Consider the following 7,393-nt stretch of genomic DNA (forward strand, 5'->3'; position numbering starts at 1 on the left):
GGAAGGCATGTGTAAGAACAGAAACTAATATTAATTCTAGTGGTACCTTAGAAATTCCAGACAAAGAAAATATGAAACACTTATGTTCCAGATCTGACAACACCTTCGTCCGTGATCCTAGTGTTTGTTATTCATCTTTGGCACTAAAACACAACATAAAATGCATGAAAAAAGAAAACATGATTTTGTTTAACGTAAATGTCACTAGCCAATAAAATAATTTTACAAAACATGATCACCTGCATGAGACAAATGACTCAAAATCAGTGAAGGCGATCCATGAACAATATTACAGCCAAGCTTCTGAACCTCGATTATCCATCTAGCAGATGAAGATTTACGTTTTCATGGTGATCAAATTGAGTATACACAAGAGCTGTCCATAAGACAGCGTGCTCGACTAGTCGACAACTTAAGTCGAACAAGAGCTTATAACTTGCCAAGACTTACATCACTGAGTCATTTCATTATAATTTATTACAAATTAAAATTTTACTATGGCAACAACTAGCAGTGAAATAATGAACATAATTTGAATTAATTTCACCCAAGAGTTTTTTAACTTTGTTTAGAAGTTGCAGTTTCAATTGTTACCGATATACAGCTAGATACGCGAAACTTTTTAAGTCGAAAATGGGCCATAACTTAAGTTCAATTCAACCGAGAGTTATCTAACTCTAGCATTTTGTGAAGTTTCAGTCAAATAAATGTAGTTGTTACTGAAATACCGCTTGATAAATGCATGCAAAACTTAACCGAATTTTCTAAGTTGAAAAAGGGTGATACTTTGAATTTAGTTCAAGCAAGAGTAATCTAACATGGTTATTGCGCTAGGCTTGGTGACTGAGAAGCATTGTGTGAAGTTCCAACCCAATACATATAGATGTTACTTAGATACAGCTTGGGTTACTTGCATACAGACTTTAAACCAATTTTCTAAATACAAAATGGCATACGTTGTATTAAATTCGACCAAGAGTTGTCCAACTTATACAGTACAGTAATTTTGATGATACGGAAGCATTGTGTGAAGGTTCAATCCGATATGAAGTTGTTAGTGAGATACAGCCTGATAGTTAATAGACAGAAAAAGGACCATAATGTGTATAAAAATCTACCAAGAGTTATCTAGCATAATTATTTTAGTAGGTTTGATGTCTGGAAAGCGTTGTGTAAAGTTTCAGCCCAAAACATGCAATGGTTACTAAGATATGACCTTGGACATGAAATTTTAACCAAAGTGTGACGCCGATGCCCAGGTGAGTTTAATAGCTCTCCATTTTCTTCGAAAATTCGAACTAAAATGCATTCAGGCTAGTGTAAGAGCACAAACAAATGTTAATACTAGTGTTACCTTTATATATTCATGACAAAAACGGGAAAAGAAAACATACACACCCGATATGCTCCAAATCTAAAAACATGTCCGTCTGTCCAACTCGTGGTGTAATTATCACTTTCACTTCATTTCAGTCTGATATCTGTGGACGGACCGTCAGGGGAGTAAACTAGACTCACAGATTGAGACTAGATCTGTATGTGCCATTACATCATGTTTTGATCGTTGCCAATAAGACACAAGCTAAAATGCAAGGAATAAAAAAACATGATTTTGATTAGCTTTTCATTAAAACTGTCAAAGCATAAAAAACAATTTCCACGGCAACTTCACTTGTATGAGACAAACGAATCAAAATCAATGGAGGCGATTCATGAACTATATTACAGAGAAGTTACTGAACGTCGACAATACATGTCTATCATTATGTAGATGTAGATGTAGGAGGCGATCCATGAACAATATTACAGAGAAGTTACTTAACGTCGACAATCATTATATATGTAGATGTAGCTGTATATACATTTCCGTGGTCATCGTGTTAAGTGTATAAAATACAGAAAGATATGTATAAAACTGAAACAAACATATATCGTTGTGTTGCCTTTAGACATTTTAGACAAAAAGGAAAAGGAAAACATACACAACCTATATGCTCCAAATCTGAAAACATATCTGTCAATGTTCTGTATGTATTGTCTTCCATCTATGTCACCATGGCAACTTTGAAAACTGCAAAATTAAAACATGTTTTGTTAAAAGTAAATGTCTTACTTGCAGATAAAGCTATATAAAAGCTGTAAAAGCAATTTTGAAACATTTGTTTTCGTGGCAACATCACTTTTATGATACTTGGACGATAGAATCTGTGTAAAACTTAATTTTCAACCAAGATTTTCGGGCCTAACCGTTTTCATTTCCAGGATAAGTGTAACCTTAATAGCTGACCCTAAAATAAATTAATTTAGTGTTACTTGCCTATCGTGGCTTGACAACATATGGTGTAAAGGTATAAGAGAAACAGAAAAGTATCAGACTTGATTTTAAGTTGATGGCAGACCGGAAGTCTGAACACATTTTTTCATGGATGCCATGATGTTGGCACGATCAATTCAATGAGACTTAAACATTCTCCCATTAACAAAACATAATTTTATTGTTTCTATAACAAACGATAATTCCATCATACCTATCCAGTTCGGGCATAATCATGGCATCGGTTCCTAAACGGATAAAAAAATCTCCAAAACAGACTGACTTTTCAGTCCTAGTAAAATACATTAAAAGCTATGAATATTCTTTGGTATTATTCCTTATTATCAGTCCAAAGAAAACAGAGGCACTAGAAATAGTTTCTTGCATTTGCAGCAATTTGAATGATAATCGCAGGTAAAAAATGGTTGTGAAACACAAAATAATTCATTTATAAGCCAAACTGAAGAGATTAAGAAAGAAAGAACGACAGAAATAGAAAGAAAATAGAAAAGAAAGCAGAGGAAGAAAAAAAAACACATACCATTTTTGTGCGCGCCTCTCTGAAAACCTACGCCAGCACTAACAATAACAAAATGTAGTCATGAAAGTCACGTGCTAAGTTGCTAACTGAACTGAGCATAAACAGTGCCCCGGGAAAGTCTAGTTGATTAATTCACAAAGGGTGAGTGAACTGTGTAAGATCGCGTCAAACATGTTATACGAGATTACATCTACATCTTTTCATGTTACATCATTTTGGAGAAATACCCCTAACCTGCTAAATTTCTATAATGAACTTGTCCATCTTTCAATTTGGACAGCACCGTTAACTGTTAAAGGGGAGCATACGAAAAAGTTACTGACTGAATAGCGAACAGTGCAGATCATTATCAGACTGAACGGATGTGCAGGCTGATCATGATCTTCACTGGTCGCAAAGGCAGAAACAGTTGTTTTCAGTTTGATAAGGATTAAACTCGATGGCTGATAGACTTTGACAAGTAGTTGGACATTGGACTAAGTTGTTGTATCTCTATGGTGATACCTGTAACATGTAACAAAAAGTTGCTAAACTGCACTTTTTATGCTTTAAACATGGTCAGTGATGTTAGAAATCAACTTACTGATGTTCTTAAGCATAACTCCCTTATTTGTACATTTTTGACACAAAAATAATTTCCGAAAAGTCTCACTTAATAATAATAATAATTATAATAATAATAAAAAGATCCAACCTACCTACCCCAATTTCTTTGGGCATGTTAACCAGAAGTTTTTAAGTTCAAAAGGGGTTATAATTTTGGAAAATACATGTCAAAGTTAAGGGACCTGACATTATGTCCTAATTCTATTACCCCGAGAAAAGTATGAAGTTTCGACTGAATATTTGCATTATATTTAGAGATAGTATCCTGCATGCAAAACTTTAGTCAGGATTTTCCAAGTCCAAAAGGATTGCATATTTTGGCCAGAATAAATGTCAGAGTTATGGGACTTGATGCTATCACCTAGTTATATTTAACCCCGAAGAAGACACATGTGAAGTTTTAAATCAATATCTGCAAAAGATTTTTTGAGATAGTAACTTGCGAAATTTTAATTAGGAATTTTTAAGTCCAAAAGGGGGCATAATTTGCAAAATAAACATTTTAGAGCTATGAGACCTGATTCTGTGAGGTTGGTTATTGACCTAGAGAAAGACAAAGTAAGTTTCAAAGTTATATGCCTTTGAATTTTAACTATATATACTTGCAAACAAAACTTTAACCAGGATTTACAAAGTTCAAAAGGGGGCATTATTTGATTAAAATGCATGTCAGAGTTATGGGACTTGGCCCAGTGATTTGCTAATTGATCTAGAAAATGAAAAAAAAAAGTTAGCTTTACGTACTTGCATGTAAAACTTTATCCAAGGTGTGACGCCGACACCGACACCAGGGTGAGTAGAATAGCTCGGACTATTCTTCGTATAGTCGAGCTAAAATCAAGAACAAAAAAAAATGAAGAAGAAAAAACAACACTTGGATGAGGGCGTAAAATGTATACAACTTTATAATTGCATAATTCGATTTTGTTTTTAATTTCAACGTAATTTTGACAATAAATGGTGCTAACTATTAGTATTGTAATTTTCTAAAATATGCTTTTGACAATCTTAAAATCATTGGCAAAATATCAAGTTTATGTTAAATGATTTGTTATGTATATCTTTAGTTAAAGCGGAAACATGCGCATTTGTTTGATTTACATGTAAGATCGATCCGTAAAAAGTGATTAGCTTGATTATATTCGTCAATAGAATAAATAAAAGAACAGTTCAATACTGATAGTATTTCAAAATGGCTGATCGGAATGGACGTTTTTCAATCAATGTTCTGATTACACTATGTTTAAATTATTCATAACGTGATGAAGCTCTTTATTCCAATGTAAGATAAATCAGACATGCTTGTGTTAGTCACTTGAAATATCAATATTTAAAGAGGAAGTATGTTGTAATCAAGTTATTAGACATTTTAAAGAAGCATGGGGCACAATGTTTCCTCAACTAAAGTTGTTGTTCAGCCTAAGACTTCCGGTTTTCTGGATATCAAACAGAACGAAAGTGAAATTAACAATTCTGCGTCAGTCACAAAATCAGGTGTACCCGTCGGAAACATTTCATCTGTGAAGACCTTTAAAAGGACAAAGGAATATAATGTTAAAGTGGTTGGAGATAGCAGAATATGTGATATAACTGGATGTTGTATTTTGGCAGATGGTTGTCTAGTACTATCAGATTTTACAAATAAACGACTGAAAAAACTTAGCTCTAATAATGAAGTAAGCTTCATTGACCTTCCTGACCAGCCGTCTGACGTGTGTTACCTGGGTAAAAATGAACAGAAAGTTGTTGTTTGCGGCGGAAACAGGCTGCATTTTGTAAGCGTTAAAGGAAAATTGAAATTGTCTAGATCTGTGACATTGACTCATACCTGTAACGGAATCACGTGCCATGGTGACCATTTATACATAGTGGATGACTCTTCAGTAATGAAGTACAAAAACAACGGTGAGAAGCGGGAAATTCTGTATACAGGAAGTACTTCCGCGTCTGTGTTCTGTCATATTACTGCCAGTGCCAACGGAACCAAACTTTATATCACTGATGAACATTCAGGGTTGTTAACTATAGACAACGCTGGTAAAATTCTTGCCACTCTAACGGACCGGGATCTCAAGGAAGCACAAGGAGTTTGTGTAGATTCTGACGGTAATGTTTTAGTAAGTGGATTTGAGTCGGATACAGTCATAAAAGTAGACAGTAGTGGAAAAAAGAAGTTCGGGACAGTTATACAAGACGGCGGGGATGTAAGTGATCCCAAGTGTTTGTGCACGGACAATCACAATTCAAAGTTGTACGTAGGTCAGTGGAATGATAAACTGACGGAGTTTGATACGAAATGAAAGGATGTGTTGTTATATATATATTTTTTTAGCTTACTTAAATTTCAGTCAGCACGGAATATTTCACATACTGAAAATCGAACAGGAATAATCGAACAGGAAATTAAGTACTTTATATTTATTAAATAAATTACTATGTACGAAATATTACGACTGTTACAAATTAACAATATTTTTACTACTTGATATGCATTATTTTGAAGTATTGTGTTTTTCAGTTGCTTGTCTACATAAAATGTTATCGATTTGACTAGCTTTTTTCCCATATAATTTAGTACAGAGGGATTTAAACCTTTTCAGTCTTACGAAAGAGAATTGTATGCGCATGACAGACTTCTACAGACGGCTGTTTTCAAAAGCGATCGATTTCATCACACTCATTAACTTGTACAAGAAGTAACACTGTGACAGCTATCCAAGACCTACGAAGATTTTTTGGATTAATATTTCCCCTTCCATTTAGGAAAAGACTTAGTTCATATTTTCCTTTGATCTGATAATGTTAAAACATTCAGAAAGTGCTATAAAGATTTTTACAAAATTACAAAATTACAAAATTACGTCATTTTAAATGACTTGCGACGACTGATACAAGAGTGAGTATGTTGCATTAGTCCACAAAAAAATAATATTTTAAGTAATTTTTACACTTGTCCCGACTTTTCACAAACAACTGCCAGATGTCATTTAACAGCTCTTCATGGTATCTAAAAAACTGCATATTTCAACAGTTTGTCTTGCAAATAATTAGCATGCTGAGAATGTGGAAATTACCAGTGAAACTGAAACTTTTCTCTAGGGTTTATAGCCATACCGACACAATTTTGGTCATACGGCGACCTTTCAAGCTTTTTTTTGATGGAGGAAGACCTCATGTGACACTCGTGCATTATTCTGGTATAAGTGATCACGTGTAGAACAAGAGCTGTCGGAGGACAGCAACGCTCGACTATTCAACAGCCTTGTCGATTGAATGAATACGAAAGTCGAAAATGGAGCATAATTTAGTAAAAAAGCAAAATAGGGTTATGGAACCTGCATAGTGCTTATCAGCTCATGACAGTGGACAAGTGTGTGAAGTTTCAATCCATTCCCATAAGTGGGTACTGAGATACCAGCTTACATATAAGAATTTAACCCAAAACTCCTAAGTTGAAAAAGGGGCATAATTTTGTAAAAAGCGAAGTTGAGTTATTGACCCTTTGCACTGCATGTCATATCATGTCAGTGAACAAGTGTGTGAAGTTTCAATCCTTTCCCATTAGTGGAAACTGAGATACCATCTTACATACAAAAACTTAACCAAAAATTTCTATGTTGCAAAAGGGGCATAATTTTGTAAACAAGAGCACCGCCTTGCGGGTGCTGACGCTCATCTGATTTTTCTTTTGTATAATAGAAAAATTGTCCTACCCATGATTTTCTAAGTCCAAAAAGGGCCATAATTCTTGCAAAAAGCAGGATGAGTTATGTTTCTTGATGTACATAGTCAGCTTTTGATGGTGAACAACTGCTGCAAGTTTTAAAGCAATAGCTTTGATAGTTTATGAGAAAAGCTGACTTAAACATATTACTCAATCAAGAAAACTGATTTTCTAAGTCCAAAAGGGGCAATAATTCTTGAAAAAAGCA

This window comes from Mercenaria mercenaria, chromosome 17, assembly GCF_021730395.1.
Source record: "Mercenaria mercenaria strain notata chromosome 17, MADL_Memer_1, whole genome shotgun sequence".
Taxonomy (NCBI): domain Eukaryota; kingdom Metazoa; phylum Mollusca; class Bivalvia; order Venerida; family Veneridae; genus Mercenaria; species Mercenaria mercenaria.